Source organism: Pomacea canaliculata, linkage group LG8, assembly GCF_003073045.1.
Source record: "Pomacea canaliculata isolate SZHN2017 linkage group LG8, ASM307304v1, whole genome shotgun sequence".
Taxonomy (NCBI): domain Eukaryota; kingdom Metazoa; phylum Mollusca; class Gastropoda; order Architaenioglossa; family Ampullariidae; genus Pomacea; species Pomacea canaliculata.
Window position 1 is genome coordinate 28,173,499 of NC_037597.1, and position 14,834 is coordinate 28,188,332.

At 51.0% G+C, this 14,834-nt stretch overlaps 1 long non-coding RNA gene across 1 annotated transcript; it reads left to right on the forward strand.

Moving 5' to 3' along the window:
• The first annotated feature begins 8,226 nt into the window (after positions 1-8,226).
• On the forward strand, positions 8,227-13,146 carry LOC112570600. The gene is made up of 5 exons (XR_003100657.1): positions 8,227-10,070; positions 10,281-10,391; positions 11,152-11,371; positions 11,642-11,746; positions 12,107-13,146. It is a non-coding gene; the product is annotated as an uncharacterized LOC112570600 (long non-coding RNA).
• The last annotated feature ends 1,688 nt before the right edge of the window (positions 13,147-14,834 follow it).

The window sequence follows — 14,834 nt, forward strand, 5'->3', positions numbered from 1 at the left end:
ACTAACACACAGACAGACAGACAGACACACTCAGACACAGAGAGACACACACAGAGACAGACTCACACACAGAGACTAACACACAGACAGACAGACACACACAGAGACACACTCATACACAGAGAGAGACACAGAGACACACTCAGAGACTAACACACAGACACACACACACACTGTAATCTTGACTGCAGATGTCACTATTAAACTGTTCATCACGAGGGTTTCCCCATGTTTCCCCGAGAGTTTGCTGTTGCACTAGTGGAGGTGTGTGTGGTGCACGTGGTGCACGTGGTGCTGAGTGCACGAGCCGTGTGGCCTAGCGGAGGATGTGGAGGTTAGTGTCTGCACCCGGACTCCGCAACCCTTCTTCTGTTCTTTGGCAATAGATGTGACGTGCCTGTGGTCGTGCTCTCAGCAGTCACGTGACCCCTGTCTGGCAGTTGGCGCATCTCACGGACTGGAGCCTGACTTTCTCATCTGCATCAGCTCCTCCCCCCCTCCCACACACACACCATCCTCATCTAATCTGTTTTCTGACCTCGAGTTATGTCCCCTTCATTTACTGATCTCAGCCTCGTCATCCACTTGTCCTCCATTGATGTCACTCAGTTTCTGTCTCAGTTGATCTCACTTTTAGTTACATGATCTCTAGTTATCGCACACTGATCTCACTTGACTTCTGTGACCTCCAGAGCAACCCTCCCTTGACCTCACTTACCTCACTTGTGTCACGTGACCTCAGACCTCCCAGCCTGCAGTGTGTTCTCGTGTCGCCATGTGTCTACACACCCGTGTCTACCACTCTTCTCCACATGTGTGCCAAATGTCTACTGACTGTCTCACACGTCCCCGGGTGTGTCTGCCACAAAACTGTGTCATCAGGTCACCGAGTAGCGCGAAGGTTCACCCGAGTGCAAATGTGGGTTGTCACCGGAAGTGCTGCCCGTGGCTAGAATGGTCACGTGGCCGCCAACACTGAACGGCTCGGGGCTGAGTTTGTGACGTATTCTGTATTCATTCTTCTCGTGACGAACGGATGAAGCACTCGCCCTTCACCTCATGGACTGACTGCTTGTCCCTCCGTGTGTTTGTGAACACAGAATGTAGTACGCACAGAGTGACATCACGATAAACCTGTTTACACAGATTCCACGGTTTATTTCACTTACCTGTAGATGAACACCTTTACCCTGTGTTTGCTCTCCACGCGAATTGTTGAAGGTCTGGTCACGTGTTTTGTAAAGTGATGATGTGGTTGTTTGCTGCAACTTGTTGTGTTTGTGTACAGTGACTGCTGCTCACGTGACGGCGGGGCGTGTCCAGACACTGGGGGACTGTGCAAATAGACGGCGTTGTCTTGACAACGAGAGTTTGGCCTTTTGCCACCACACCTTTCCCTCTGTAGGTATTTTACCGAGGGCTAATTTTTATAAAGTTTTTCTCTTTTCCATTATCTCATGCAGAAACAATTACAATTTTTTCTGTTTTCTTAAAAAGACAAATAAACAGCCATCGTTGCTCTTCGTCGTCTTGTTGGATGTGTTACTGGCTCAGGTAGATGTATAAGTGCGCACCTGTGTGTGTGTGTGAATGTTCAGGTTCACTGACGTTCACAGATCAGTGGGTGTGAAGGGAGGACAACAACTATTAACCCTTTGATTTGTGACTTTCCACGAGCGTGACTAGCAGTGGACGCTGGCCTGTGGCTGTCGTCTGACAGTTTGTGACAAACCACTGACATCACTTAGTGACACCAACACCAGCACCAGCACCACTTTGTCGGCTGTCAGCTTCTAAAATCATCAATCCCCCACCCCCTTTACCTCCACCTGATCGTCTGGTCTTGGTCCCCGCCGTGTTGTGTAGTTGTACGTCACCATTGCACACAAGCATCAGCAGCCACTCGTTCTTCCTCACCTGTGCGCACCTGTATCCAGTTCCCTTTCGTCGGCCTCAGGTCCGTTACCACCTGCCAGGTGTAAGTGTAGCTACCCTCCCCATCTCGCTCGCCCTCCCATCACAGTGACATCACATTGACATCACACACCGGTCTGTTTAGACAAGTCACGCACACAACTTGCTGTGACGATTATTTGTGACGAGAACGGCAAGCGCAAAGATGCCGACAGGTGATACAGATGACCACTGGCAGACGTGAACCACATTCACCTGTCACACAGCCAGAGGGCGCTGTCAGACGATAAAGGTGCCTGGGGAACTCTCCCAGTTGATGGCGGGAACACCTGCAGGGAGGGGGGCTTCACCTTCAGATTAAAGGGTTTTGTGTGCAGGATGAGTGCATGTGTACGGAGGGCGAAGACACGTCGGTGCCATCATCTAATCTCATCTAAATAAACATCTAAACAGACATTGTGACAAGTAATGTCTAAAAGCAGTGTCGATGTCAGTCCATGGGGAGGTCGTTGAGAAGTAGAGCGATGAGTGGTGAGATGAAGCTAAAGGTGACAACATGATAGTGAGTGTAGCTGGCCACGTGTCGCTAGTAATGTTTATGTCAAGTAAGTCATCACAACGACTGACAATCATGTTGTTAGTCGCCAGCAGCCATTGCGCCATGGAAAGGTCACCGCCGGGTCGTGTCTGGAGTAGGAGGGAGGGGGAGGGAGGAGAGGCAGAGACGACGTCACACAGAGAACACACCCCCCCCCTTATCCTACCGGCAAGAAGTGAGATGAGAGAACCCCCTCCCCCATACCTATACCCCGACAGGCAGATTGATAGAATGTGGGAGGAACAAAGGAAGAGACGGGGTTTAAAAAAGTGCTCTAAAACAGCGACTGGACAAAGGCAGGGAAAACATATTGTGTCAGTTTTAGTCAATGTTATTTAAAAAACACAAATTCATCATCCCGCCTCAGTTCTCGATTACAGGTAAGTAAGCAGAGCTCACCTGCGCTCCATCAGCGTCTGACTGTCAGGTGAGACCACCGTCACGTCACGTCACCTGCTGACCTACAACTGTTGTCGTGTTGCTGGCACTGACCTAGCTGTCCTTTGTGTAGATGTGAATATGAATTATAATGCTAACATGTTAATATAATGCACAGCATGTGATGCTTGGTTTGCTGCCCCTGACGTCACACACCAATGGCGGTTGTGTGTGTAACCACCGCAAGTGGATTGTTTGTGATTATTCCAGTTTTGAACGAGAGTTGAGTTGAGGTTAGCACAAGCCACCGAGGGCGGAGCTCGTCTGGTCCTGCAAATAACATTCACGCTTCACGCTTTGTCACACGCGGGGTCAGTGAGCGCCACCTATCGAGCAAAGTGGCGGCTGGCAGGACTGTCGTCTGGCCTCTTACTTACGGGTGGTGGGGCGGGGTGGTGGTGGAGGGGAGCGGAGCGGAGCGGAGCACGTAGAATGAAAGAAAAAATGCAAAGTGTTAAATGTCAGGTGTTATCGGACACTACCTGTAGTGACGTCACGTAGCAGCACAAGCTGGCTGCCATAGAAATAAAAACTCAGGTGTGCAGGTGCCGTGTGTGTTGATGAGGCATGTCCAACGGTTCTTTTCATCATTTCGCTTAACGGTGAATGGCTGGGAGTGGCGGTGGTAGTGGTGGTGGCGGTGGTGGTGGTGGTGGTGGTGGTGGTGTCTCACCTACTTGAACTGGTGGCTAGTGTGCGAGTCAGGGTCAGGTGCGTGCGTATTGATTACCTGCTGCGTATTAATGACGCGTGCATTTTGACTGCATAATGACGATAATGAATTATCTACAGTCAGGGGAAATAAACCAGTGCACAGGACACCAGCACTTTCACAAGTCTGACATGGCTTCACGTTCACAAGTTCGACATAGCCTCACATTCACACGTCTGCCATGACTGCACATTCACACGTCTGACACGGCTTCACATTCACACGTCTGACATGATTGCACATTCACACGTCTGACACGGCCACACACGAGGTGAGGGAGTGGGTTAAATGTCGGGAGGCGCCTGAAGGGTTAATTGTAACAGGATTCTAACCTCTCAATCCTAACTGTCAGGATTCGTTGGAGCGTGGAGACAAGATCCTAGACTCTGCACTCTACATCCACATCCGGGTCATTGCTCAGACGGTTTGCCGATCACTTGTCCTATCAGTGCATAGAGGTGGGGGTAGGGGTGAGATGGGGTAGACCGGTAGAGGAAAGCGCTATGGGAAGTGATGATAGATAATAGATGAGTTATCCTATCAGTACAGGAGGAGAGATGGGGTTAGAGAAATGCGCGATGGCAAGTGATGGACAGATAGTAGATGGCAGTTAGGCGGGGTGAAGATCGTTGACCCCGAGTGGTCGGGACAAGTGTGACACCTGTCAAGGAGGTCCCCCCCGGGCCAGGATTTACCTGGCGCTCACCTGAGCTACGGACGCCGCTGTTGCTGGCTTCTCCCCAAGCAATCAAAAGGAGAGAAAAAAAAAGTGGAACGGAAACTCATTTCCGGTGTGCGTGTTGCAGCCACCCAGTGTTTTGTGGAGCGTGACACGCCAAACGGCTCAGCGATTAGCCGCCATCAACACTTTACGGCCCGTCACTGGCGGCCAGGGGGCGCTGCTCAGGTGCACGTCGGCAGGTGGCGTTGGCTCACAGTCCAGCTCCTGCCTCACGATCAGCGGGAACATGGAGGGTGATGGGAGGATGTCTGTAGTCTGCCATCTTTATTTCTGTTTGACTTTACAGCGGTGCTTAACGAGGTGTGGTGAGTATTGCACGTTGAGTGGTTCGCTTGACCTCACCTGTGACATGGCCGCGGCACTTACAGCAGTGGACTGGGACAACTCCAGCCCTTGACAGCGCCAAGGGAGGGAATAGAGAGCGATGCGATTGTTTTAAATGAGATTTCAATTGTCAGAGCCGTGACCTCTCCAGTAGGTCGCTGACTGTCAACTTGATGTATTGTTGTGTCAGGTGTGATGGGGTGAGGATGCAGGGGCATGTGATGGGCAGTGTCCAGCACGTGGAGGAGGTGGGTGGGAGGTAACACTCGCTATACTCCCACTGGCTGCTGAAGTCAAGAGATGGAGGAGGAGGAGGTACACCTCAAGGCTAGGGGTGGGAGGCGCGAGGGAGACTTTGACAAGATGACTGCCATCAATAAATACAGAATGATGATACTGAAGATGACTGCCATTGAGAAGTACAGTATGGTGAGACCAAACTGTCGTCAGATGTAGATGTAGCCCACAGCACATCCTCAACCTCACGCAGGCCATTCAGACTCCAAGAGCTCTGGTCATTCTGGTGGCGGGACTGAGATGCGATCGCACCGTCTTTATGTTGCACAGCCGGGGCTCGGGGCTCCGTGTGCCTGAGTCGTGACGAGGACAATGACGGACACTTCAGATAATCATGCTGATGATGAGGACGACAGGTATGTGCAGCGGCAGGAAAAGCCGACAGACCAACCGACCAAAACACACAATCGACAGTAATTTTATTCAGGACTGAGAGATGTGCTGAATAGCTGTTGTATGAAATAATACTTTCATGACATGTGCACACAATAATGGCAGCCATGACGCCCACAAGAGAGAAAGTCCGAGTCAGACTTGTAGACACAATGACAGACGATGGAGCTGATGACACTTTGGTTGACATGAAATGAAGACTGCAGGTTACAAATAAATCACACTGCTGGAAAAATGAATTCACCAAGTGAATTGTTTGTGGCAATCAAGCCGACAGGTGAGCTGTCTGGTGGTTCTCTTGTCGTTGCTAGGGAACAACTGTACCGACGGTTAGCTGGAGGATACTGAAGCAAATAAAAGCTCTCGTCTGCTTCGCCACTCTACCCATCGTCAGTGTCCTCGCGTGCCCTCTGACCTGTTAACGTTAAACGCATTGTGGGATATCCCCAGTACCTAAACTTAGCCTCAGTTCAGCACCCAGCATGCTGTCTTCTACATCAGTCCGCTGACAGCTTCACCGTCAGTTAGCGTTGACTGCTTCGGTCCTAACACACGGTTAACTTTAGTGTCGGTTACTTGACTAGGTGTGAATACGAGCCATGAGTCCACTGAGGGTCACGTGGGACTTTAGTTAGTGCAGTGATGACACAGGGAGCTGTACTTAGTGCAGTGATGACACAGGGAACTGTAGTTAGTGCAGTGATGACACAGGGAGCTGTACTTAGTGCAGTGATGACACAGGGAACTGTAGTTAGTGCAGTGATGACACAGGGAGCTGTACTTAGTGCTGTGATGACACAGGGAGCTGTACTTAGTGCAGTGATGACACAGGGAACTGTACTTAGTGCAGTGATGACACAGGGAGCTGTACTTAGTGCTGTGATGACACAGGGAGCTGTACTTAGTGCAGTGATGACACAGGGAGCTGTAGTTAGTGCAGTGATGACACAGGGAGCTGTACTTAGTGCAGTGATGACACAGGGAGCTGTAGTTAGTGCAGTGATGACACAGGGAGCTGTAGTTAGTGCAGTGATGACACAGGGAGCTGTAGTTAGCACAGTGATGACACAGGGAGCTGTAGTTAGTGCAGTGATGACACAGGGAGCTGTACTTAGTGCAGTGATGACACAGGGAACTGTAGACAGTGCAGTGATGACACAGGAAGCTGTACTTAGTGCAGTGATGACACAGGGAGCTGTACTTAGTGCAGTGATGACACAGGGAGCTGTACTTAGTGCAGTGATGACACAGGGAGCTGTACTTAGTACAGTGATGACACAGGTAGCTGTAGTTAGCACAGTGATGACACAGGAAGCTGTAGTTAGTGCAGTGATGACACAGGCCCCTACAGCCCCCACAAGAAGCAGCCAATCACACGATGTCCAGACGGTGGAGCATCACCAGGCCTCAAGTAGCAGCGCTACAGACAAAAGTTGACCTTTGACTTCAATTGCCAGGAGAACAGGGGAGATAAATCCCATAGTGAAGTGCTGACCCAGTTGTGATATGATGTCACTACCGGGGGAATCTAATTTTAGATATGCACTTTTAAAGAGGGTGTCGATCGGTTACAGTGCGTGCGCGTGCGTTACCATAGGTGTGAGAGGAGTGCTTCGCGGAGTGTGTCATGTGACGCAGGTGTTTACCGCCATCAGATCAGCGAGTCACGCGCGACTCTGCCTCCTCCCTCCGTCTTAGCAAGATGGGTGTGGTGGGAGGGGGTAAACATAAACAACAGCGTAGGTATGCCGACAGATGGCGTGACAGCTCAAGGCAGCGGACAGGAGCACAACAGGTGGGTACAGGTGACAGATCATGTGACCATGGGGTCGGGTTTTGTTTCTAGAGGTGCAGGGTGCCCATGTGTGTGTGAGAGAGAGAGGTCGGGACCCATCTCCCTCCATCGCTGCCCCTCCCTCCTGTCGGCGTCAGGTGCCCAGTCAACAGTCAGGTCGGGGCAGCAGGCTGCGCCCTGCGGGTATCGAACTGCCAACCGTCAGCCCTAGCGGCGTCAGATGCTGTGACCGCCGGGTGTCCACCTCACAGCAAACGAGTTGTCGTCAACGACCGACTCCTTCATCGCGCTTTTACTTTCCTTGGCATTGAAAGGTAGACGGTTCGAGATCCACGGGGTGGGGCGTTGGGGCTGGGGGAAAATGAAAAACGAGAATATGTCTGAAAAATGTGAAAATAAAAGAAAACGGATTTGTACAGGTATTGATGTATCGTGTACAGATATTGGTGTATGATGTAAGGTATTGATGTACGATGTACAGGTATTGATGTACGATATACAGGTATTGATGTACGATGTACAGGTATTGATGTACGATATACAGCTATTGATGTACGATGTAAGGTATTGATGTACGATGTACAGGTATTGATATACGATATACAGGTATTGATGTACGATGTACAGGTATTGATATACGATATACAGGTATTGATGTACGATGTACAGGTATTGATGTACGATATACAGCTATTGATGTACGATGTAAGGTATTGATGTACGATGTACAGGTATTGATATACGATATACAGGTATTGGTGTACGATGTACAGGTATTGATGTACGATGTAAGGTATTGATGTACGATGTACAGGTATTGATGTACGATGTAAGGTATTGATGTACGATACACAGGTATTGATGTACGATATACAGGTATTGGTGTACGATGTACAGGTATTGATGTATGATATACAGGTATTGATTACGATGTACAGGTATTGATTACGATGTAAGGTATTGATGTACGATGTACAGCTATTGATGTACGATGTAAGGTATTGATTACGATAATAATAATAATTGTCGATTTGTAATGCGCAGGTATCCATTCGGAAGAATGCTCATTGCGCAATGCAAGGTATTGTCACTCAGCATCAACAGTCCTTGTCTGCCCCAGTCCACCATCGTGTTTTGAATTCACCCACAACCAACCTCCTCACCCAGCCCATCCCCCACCTGTTTATACCCACCTGTCTGCTGCACCGCCGCTAACCCCTAGAGTGCACGTCAGTCATCTGGTGTCCTTGCTGACCCGCGCGGCACGTGCTGGCTGTCGTCGTGGTGTAGGTGACGAGCACTGACGACAGGACCGATACTCGCCGTGCTGACGGTAGGGGGCTGGGGTGGGTTGGGGTTAGCACACCATGTGACAGCTCGTGCACTGGAGGGAGACCACGCGAGGTGTTCACAGGGGAACTGTTACATCGCCTGCTCTAATCTGTAACATCTCCACCTCCATAACCCCTCCCCCCCCGCCACCTGCATCTGCACGTCTGTCGGAGGGTGTGTCCGCACGTGAGCAAACAACGAGCTGCGCATGCGTGTGTTTGGTGTGTGTGTGAGAGAGAGAGAAAGAGAGGTTACAGAAGGTTCAGATGCCAGTGTTGATATCAAGGTGTGACACATAGGACATGACAATAACACCGACCAACTTTATTTGTCCCAGTGGCCAATGTGAAGACGGGGAGGTGCTCTGGTCACAGCAGTAACAGTTAGAAACAAACACAGAAATCAAGTTCCTTGTAAGGTGCCGCGTTAACAGATGTCAACAGTGAAAAATCTGAGCAAATAAAAGATAAAAGTGATGGGCAAGTGACAATCGTGATCTACACACCAAGCAAATAGTTTACCTGTGTGTGAGAGATTATGATATAAAGGTTTGCCGTGGTGTCTAGAACAGGTGGACCACTCACAGGTGACGGCCCCTAGTGCCGTGTGCAGCTCTCTTGCTGTGTACAAGATGCTGATTGTGAGGCTGTACCACAGTGTCATGTCTGTCATGTCTGTCATGTCTGTCATCGTGTCCCCGGGGGACTGGCGCTGGTCTCATCACACTGTGTTGTTGTGATTCCACTCTTGATATCAGTGTCTACAGTGTGGACCCCAGGGGTCACCAATCACCAGTTGGTCGTCTTGATGGAGTTGGTGCCTCAGTCCTTCACTGTGGTCACTTCTGGTGAAAAGGCCTCAGAACATTTCTCCCGATGATGATGTTACTGGCAATGTCCTGCTCGGCGACATCCTCACTTGTTCTCACTCACCTCGCATTGAATGGCGGGCGGCAAACAAAAACTGACTGAAGTTCTGTTGGTGGGCGCGACAGTCCTGGTCCATTGACGGTCGTCACCGGGCTGTGGGAGGTCAGCCAGTGCAGCTCGTGCAAAGTTGCAGGGACAGTGACTGGCCAGTCATCCGGGGACTTTGTCATGTACTTTATTGTATTCACACCTGTCATCGCTTTGATTCTTTCCCCATTTCCTTTCAGTTATCTGCTCTCTTTCAAAGGAAAGAAAAATCAGGTGAGAGTGCGGCGCCTGGCGGTGGCTTTTGATGTGAGACGTGCCGCACGTGAGGAGGAACAAAGCTCGCGCTGACCTGCTCCTCGCTCTTTGTGCTGCATCTTCAGTCATCCCCTGGATGAAAAAAACCCACAGCCTTTAATTGGGGAGCAGTCATGTGATCTTGCGATCTGTGGAGAAATGAGGAGAGAGTGCGATAAGCACAGTGCGTACAGGTTATCTCCCTTTAGTCGCGGAGGGCGCTGCAGTCGTCAGGAGAACCTGTGTGGTGGCGGTGCACAGCATCGTCTGTCAGCCCTCCACGGTTTTCATTCGTCTCACCTGGATTCCAACAGGTAACAATCACTTATTCAATTGATTTGCTGATTGATCGTTTGGAAAGGGAGGAGACGTGATTGTCGGTGGTCGTCTTGTGATTAGGGGCAGCGAGTGTGTGAGTGTGTTTAGGGGTTAGGGTCGGAATGTGTGTGATTGTGTTTAGGGGTTAGGGTTGGAATGTGTGTGATTGTGTTTAAGAGCAGCATATCCTGTGTGTGATTGTTCAGGTGAGGACGGAGGGCGATTGCCAGGGAAGTCCTATGGTATTTACAGGAGATTCCGTGAGCTCAGTGAGGGAGAGCGGCTAAAAATAGACGACGGTGAGCAAACGAGACAAGGTGAGTTCATCTGCAACAATATTGTGTTGATATATACTGGTGTATCCTGCAGTATTAGTATCCTGCAAAGCTGGCGAGGAATGCACAGGGAGGTAATAATCACATTGTGTGTGTGAGAGAGTGAGAGAAACAGAGAGAAACAGAGATGATGTCAACAATTTCTCTACTGGAATATTTATCTCTAAGTTTCACATTCAACTCTTGACTTTTGGTGACTGACTCCCAGACGTTAGTTACGGTTGTTGACCCTCAACCTAATGCGGTAGTTGTCGTAAAACTAATCTTACAAATGTAATTTATTTTCACACAATCGTCTGGTCTGTCTGCTGGACGCACTCCTGTTCCCTTACAGAGATGTTGTCAAGTGTGACACATAGGACGCTGGGATATTGTGATGTTAGCCTGACGACTAACAGCGATGTTAACGATGACAAAAACGACTTCTCAGAATAACTGTAGTGAGCTGTGTTCACTGAGTGATTGACGAGCATATGGTTTGGAATACTTTCTGTCTGTGTTGTTTGGTGTCGACAGTCTGTGACTGTAGCTGATGCCTGGGCTCAGTGCCACTGAGTGTAGAGTACAGCAGCACATCTACACAGTACCACAGTGAGTGTAGAGTACAGCAGCACATCTACACAGTACCACAGTGAGAGTAGACCACAGTAGCACATCTACACAGTACAGCAGCCCATTGAAAGGCAAAGTCTTGATTCCTGTTGTCTCTCCGCCAGTCCCAGCCCACGGCCATGTTTTCCAGGATGTCGACACCCGAGGTGGGTGGCCTGGCGCCCGTAAGGGAGGTCAGTGGCTTGGCGACAAATGGTTTTCCTGCGCGCGCATCTCTTCCTGAATCCTGTCCCATCATTCCTCAGTGTGGCAGCCAGAGCTTGTGGGGAGTGCCCGGAAGTGACGTCGACAGCCAAGAGGAGAGCAGCATGATGAGCAGTGACGTGTGCACTGGCTGTGACGCTTATGCGGTGAGTGACGTTCACAGTCCGAGCTTACAGACGTTAGACGGTTAGAGCTTTGGAAGAAGTCGACAAGCAAATGGCGATCGTGTTCACTGCACAGTTCACAGACAGACAATGACCTTTCCTGGACTGACTGGTGTCTTCGTCCAAACTCCTTTGAAATCACCAAAATCTTGTGTGTGCGTGTGTGTGGCTCTGTGTGTGTGGATGGCTCTGTGGGTGTGTGCGGGTGTCGGGGTGTGTGCGTATGTACGGGTGGGTGCGCACATCTTACAGAACAGCGACGAAGAATATCGCCGCGTGCGCCGGAGGGAGCAGAACAGAAGAGCCGCTCAGAGATGCAGGGCCAGACGCAAGCTGAAGGAAGTCGCCATCACACAGGTATGTCATAGGTCACTGCTACTGTCACTAAGGCATGCCAAAGGTCACTATCACTCAAGCATGTCACTGTCATTATCACTAAGACGTGGCATAGGTCAGTGTCACTAAGTCATGCCAAAGGTCAGTGTCAGTAGGGAGGGGTCTGACCATCCTAACACCACCGCCACAGGTGAGCCCGAGATGCTGTCCCTGTGTTGGTGTCATGCCGTGAGTCATGACGACCGGAAGTGACACGAGTAAGTGTGTGTAGAGTGGTGGTAACAAGTGCTAGCGGAATGTGTGGCACCAGTCGAAGCAGTCGCTGTAGTCGCTGTGCAATGACGACGACACCTGAAGAACGTCCTCCCTTCTCTTCACCAGGAAACGGAACAGGAGCTAGCGCGCATGCGCTGTCTGGAGCTGGAGGCATGCCGACTGCTGTCACAGAATCAGGCGCTGAGACACGCGCTCAGCCAGCACGTGCTGTGGGTGCCAGGGGGAGACCACTCTCAGCGCTCAGCAAGGAGGAGTCAGCCGGTGGCTCCAGGCGTTGACGCGTTTCTCCAGACACTGGCGGCGGACAATCACCGTGGTGGAGACCAACAGCAGTGACCTTCCAGCACTTGCCACAGGGACAATCGCTAAACATCTTCACAGACACGTCAGCAGAGGTGGCCACGTGTCACTCGTCCTGTTACACGCACACACGTGGTCTGGTGTTGTCACCAACTCACCTGAGCGCAAAGTTAATCAGTCAATGAGTTGAGTTCAGCAGCAGATGCCGAGCTGTCCACGTCTGAGGGACAACTGAGACCAAGAGACCGGACCTTGTGACACAGCACACCTTGTCGCCATGTCCCCTGCTGTTCTGTTTGTTATGTCAGGTATCAGTGGAATATTAATGTTTGTGGTTACATACAGTGTTGTCAGACGCCATGTTTACTTTGTATGAATGTTGTTGTTGTTGTTGTTTACTGCTGTGTACCACCGACACCGGCACCACTCAGTGCCAGACACTGCACGTGATTCTCTCCACTGCTGTAGGAGGAAATGATACTGGGAAACTTGCCTTGTCACTGGCGCCATGTACTCATGCTACGTCATGCTACGTCATGTCACGTCATGCTGCGTTATGCTACATCATGCCACGTCACGTCTGCCCGCTTTTGTGCGTTACCCACGTGCGTTGCTCGAATGGATAGCCACTCAGGCTCACCACGACAGAACGAAGTCGTCTCATCAAAAACAATGACACCCGTGACATAACTACACACATGTGACGTAACTACACACCTGTGACGTAACTACACACCTGTGACGTAACTACACACCTGTGAGGACAGACGAGGCGCAGCTGCTGACAATCGTAAACATGAAAACAATTGTTGTTGACTGCAGGCAGTTGGTGATTACAGTCTGTATTGTCGATTCACTCGCGGACTTTCTTCCTTTTGTGTGTAGGTGCAGGTGCATGACAATCAAACCCTCGCTAAGAAAGTTCCGGAAGATCAGCTCAAACAATCGTCTTTCTTCTGTCGCTTTTTTCTTACAATTCAAAAGGGAAACAATTATTGCAGGCGTCACTCCGAGCATCGCGCGCACACCAGCACATTCCTACGCAGGTGGGTGAAAAGAAAGCAGGAAACCTCGAGACAGCGGCCTTACATGACGATAAACATGGGGGCGGGAGCTTGGTGGTGGTGGTGGTGGTGGTGGTGGTGGTGGTGGTGGTGGTGGGTGACCATGAATGATGACAAAGTTTCCTGCTATGTGGAGGGCGGGGTGAGAAAGCTGGGGTACGGACTGGGGATGGGGTGAGACATGATAAATCACAAGGGGGTCGACAGATTATAAGTAGATGGCAGGGGTGACATGGAGGGGTAGGGGTGAGCGGGTCACCAAATGCTCACATGTCACACTGTGCCCACACAGCAACACTACATCAAGGTCCCTCACCCACCCTGTACAGCTCCCACCCTGACTACACCCACCCTGTAGACTTCCCACCCTGACTGCAAGGACACGCTGTGTCCCTGTTCTACTGAACTCGTTGTGGTGTCAAACATTACGTGGCTTTGCTGTTGACGTATCGGGGTGGGTGTTGGGGTGGAGTGAGACACAGGAGCAGTGCCGGGTGCAGGCACCTGTTAGTTGCGGTGTGATGCACATTATCTGCTGGGTGGCTGCTGTGTGCAAAGTGTCAACAAGTGGGCCTCACACGCAGCATTGTGGTCGTCGCCCGCCAGTGTTTGTCCGCCGTCATGTCCTCGTCTTCATCTCCATGTTGTTTGGTGACGTCAGCGTAATCTACTCAATCCCTGGGTTTAGGGCACGTCACATCCACTACACCCCCAACCCCCCGTGGGTGTCACGAGAAAGGAGAACAAGCAGACGTCCAACCACGGAGCCAGAACATAGAGTACAAGAGGCAAACACGGGGGCTGAGCTGTTGTCGCTCGCCTGGTGGTGGTGGACTCACGTCAAACATTTGTCGAGTGTCAAGCTGCCCTCTGCCCTTGACGCGTGTGACGTGGTCACGTGCGCGCCCGCTTGTCAAAACGCGGCAAATTGTTGCGACACACAAACTGCACGTGAGCAACAGTTGCAGGCGCCTGCACCTCCCCATCCTCATCCTCATCCCCTCCGCTCTTCTTGTTGAGCCCCTTCACCCACCACCTACACTACTCTTCCGCTTCTCTCTTCAGCCTCAGACCCGCGCCTTCCTGAGCACGTGCAGCGTCCTTCCCTCACTCCACACACACACACTCGCACACACACACACTCTCCCCCTCTCTAGCACTCTCTCACTCTCTTCTGTACACTCTCACACTCTCGCTCACACACATGCGCGTTGTCTCTCTTTCAAATGCACACACGCGTGCGCACAACACACGCCTCCTCGACATTTTTTATGTTATCGCGCAGGGGCGGGTAAGTAAACATCAAACACGCTTTTCTTCTCTCACACGCACACGACACACACACGCACACGACACACACACACGCACACACGCACACACACACGCACGCACACACACAGACACACGCGCACAGACACAACGACACGCACACGCACGCACACGACACCAATGCCAGTGACTGTCCGCCA